We start from the raw sequence: 4,047 nt of genomic DNA on the forward strand, positions 1-4,047 counted from the left end.
GTTTGAGTTTTTCTGGTATATGTGTGAGTGGTATTTGATATTGTATATTGTTGTTAAAATTTGTTTTTTTTTTTTTTTTGTTTTCCTCATTGTCATGTATTTATTATTATTATTGTAATACTTATTGATTATATATTCATTTTTTTTTTCACCGTGTTTGTTATTTACATAGCATTTAGGGTTTTTGATTATCATCATTGATGATTGTAATTATGTTATGATATTATTTAAGCATGTTTAAGATTTTTATTAGTTTCCATGCTTAGGGTTTAATTGTTTCCATATGGCTTATGTACTAATTTTAGAATTGGTTTGTCTCCATATTGTATAACTGGCACATTGATTGTAGGATTGGATTGTTTCCTAATTTCATTAGTTGTTTTCCATATTTATTATTGTGTATTTATTTGTTAATTTTTAGGTCGATTTGTATCCATAATTTCAATTATTTCCATATTTATCATTTTGCACTTTGCATATTAGTTTTAGGGTTGATTTGTCTCCATAATTGCATTAGTTACTCCCATACTTATTATTGTATTTGGTATATTAATTTTAGGATTGATTTGTTTCCATATATAATATTGTATATTTACATATTAATTTTAGGGCTTTATGTGTTTCTATGTTATATATTTAGAGTTATTTTTATTGGTATTACGATATTATTGTGATGTGTTATTATTTTAGTATCTATTATTATTAATATGATATATTATCATTACTATTATTATTATTACTTTTTTATTATTACTATTATTACATATTCTTAATATTTTTGCCTATTTGGTGTATTTATATTTTGTATTACGTATTGCGGTATTTATTTTCATTATTTATTTTTGTGTGTATTATCCCTATGATTTTAATGCTAGGGTATTAGCCTCTGGGCTTCACGTACCTTTAAGCTCTGAGGGAATATATATGTATATATTATATTTATTTAGTTATTTATTTATTTTCCATGTATCTTTATAAATTCATAAAAGGAGTAATTTAAAGACTTTTTAAATTAACTTAGGGATAATTCTAAATTAATTAGGTACCGTTCGTAAGAACGAGCACGTAGGGGGTGCTCGTACCTTCCCCTCGCATAACCGAACTCCCGACCCCAGCTCTGGTAACGCGAGGGGAAGGTATGAGCACCCCCTACGCACCTGTTCTTACGAACGGTACCTAATTAATGTAGAATTATCCCTAAGTTAATTTAAAAAGTCTTTAAATTACTCCTTTTATGAATTTATAAAGACACATGGAAAATAAATAAATAACTAAATAAATATAATATATACATATATATTCCCTCAGAGCTTAAAGGTACGTGAAGCCCGGAGGCTAATACGCTAGCATTAAAATCATAGGGATAATACACACAAAAATAAATAATGAAAATAAATACCGCAATACGTAATACAAAATATAAATACACCAAATAGGCAAAAATATTAAGAATATGTAATAATAGTAATAATAAAAAAGTAATAATAATAATAGTAATGATAATATATCATATTAATAATAATAGATACTAAAATAATAACACATCACAATAATATCGTAATACCAATAAAAATAACTCTAAATATATAACATAGAAACACATAAAGCCCTAAAATTAATATGTAAATATACAATATTACATATGGAAACAAATCAATCCTAAAATTAATATACCAAATACAATAATAAGTATGGGAGTAACTAATGCAATTATGGAGATAAATCAACCCTAAAACTAATATGCAAAGTGCAAAATGATAAATATGGAAATAATTGAAATTATGGATACAAATCGACCTAAAAATTAACAAATAAATACACAATAATAAATATGGAAAACAACTAATGAAATTAGGAAACAATCCAATCCTACAATCAATGTGCCAGTTATACAATATGGAGACAAACCAATTCTAAAATTAGTACATAAGCCATATGGAAACAATTAAACCCTAAACATGGAAACTAATAAAAATCTTAAACACGCTTAAATAATATCATAACATAATTACAATCATAAATGATGATAATCAAAAACCCTAAATGCTATGTAAATAACAAACACGGTGAAAAAAAAAATGAATATATAATCAATAAGTATTACAATAATAATAATAAATACATGACAATGAGGAAAACAAAAAAAAAAAAAAAACAAATTTTAACAACAATATACAATATCAAATACCACTCACACATATACCAGAAAAACTCAAACTTTAAATATTAGAACCCACATATAGATATTTTAACAATAATACAAGATAAATATATATAATAAAAATAGAAATTCTATATGAAAGACAACATGAACATAATATTGATAAATATGTATAATAGCAATAATAATAACCATATACAAAATTAAATATCATAGACACCTACCCTTAAATATTAACTTCTAAATAAAATCAAAACATATGTATATCTATATGTATATGTGCCTGCAAAAATAAAGCCATTTCAGTATCTCAGAATAAATTAAAATAAACAAGAATGTACAATAAAAAATAAATAAATAAATAAAATAAAAAAATACGTGCTTGTGTGTGTTGGGTCAGTACAGTGTGTGTGCGTGTGTGTGTAGCAGGGGACTTACATAGGGACTTACTGTGGGAGATCTAAACAGGGAAGCGTGGAGTGGTGGTGGTGCTCGGCTGCGGTTGTGTTACAGAGGGAAGCCTCGGGTCTGTTGTAGCAAATGGAGGTGCTCGGGTCTCGGTTGTTCACGGATGGTGCTGAAGCTGTAGCTGGTGATGGCTCGCGGTTGCTGTGGATTTGCAGTGGCCAAGAGCAGGGGACGACGGCGACAGGGCTGATGCTGTTCTGGTGTGGCGTGGATGGGTGGTCTGACGGTGTGATTCTGGTGTGGAGAGTGTTCTCGGTTGCTGTGGAGAGGCCGGAGACAGCCTCGGCTGGAGTTGTTGCTGGTGGCCGCTACTGCTGGCGGCGTGAAGAGGGGAGGCCGGGTGATTGGTGCTGGGACTGGTGCTGCTACTTTTGGCCGGAGATGGAGAGTGATGGCAGCTGCAATGGACGGGCTACTAGATGCGGGGCAGCGACGGGGCAGAGGAATGAGATGAAAGAGACAGAGAGGATGGAAGAAGAAGAAGAAGAAAAGAAATAGCTTTTTGTTTTCTTCGTTTTCTTGGCCTACTGCGTGTTCCCCCCCTTATATAAAAAAATTCTGAAAACCCCAAAAAAAACTACCTTTTTTATTTTATTTTTCTTTTTCTTTTCTTTTTCTGCTTTTACTATTATGGTAATAATGAAAATAGAAATAATAATAATAATAATTATAATAATAATATAAGGATCAATAAGGTAATAATAATAATAATAATAATAATACTATTACTAATAATAAATAATAATAAGTAATTATAGTAAAAATAAAAATAATAAAGATACTATTAGTATAATACTAATAATAATAATACTAATAATACTAATAATAATACTAATAGTAATAGTAAAAAATACTAAAAATAATGAAAATAATAACAATAATAATAATAATAATAATAATAGTAATATAGTTATAAAAATAATAAAAAATAATAATAATAGTAATAATAGTAATAATAATAATAATAATAATAATAATAATAATAATAATAATAAGTGATAATAATAATAATAATAATACTAATAATAATAATAATAAATATATTCAAAATAATTATAGTAAAGTAATACTAATAATACTACTAGTAATAAATAATAATAAATAAAAATGATTTTAAGAAAGTAATAATAAAAATACTAATAATAATAATAATAAGAATAATGTTAATAATGATAATAAAAATACTAATAATAATAATAAAATAATAAAAGGGAACCCCTTGTTCTATTTGGTTAGGGCAAAAATAGGGTGTTTACACACAGTTTAGGGTTTCAAAGATTTTCACCTAGTGTGATCGAAATACCTCCAAAAAAATATTTTCTCAATATTCAAGCACATGAGATATTCTAAAAATAAACTTGTGAAAACAATACTTGCACAATCAAAATACAAGATGAATGAGTCTTGCAATAATAATG

The sequence above is a fragment of the Malania oleifera genome, chromosome 7, assembly GCF_029873635.1.
Source record: "Malania oleifera isolate guangnan ecotype guangnan chromosome 7, ASM2987363v1, whole genome shotgun sequence".
In the NCBI taxonomy this organism is placed as follows: domain Eukaryota; kingdom Viridiplantae; phylum Streptophyta; class Magnoliopsida; order Santalales; family Ximeniaceae; genus Malania; species Malania oleifera.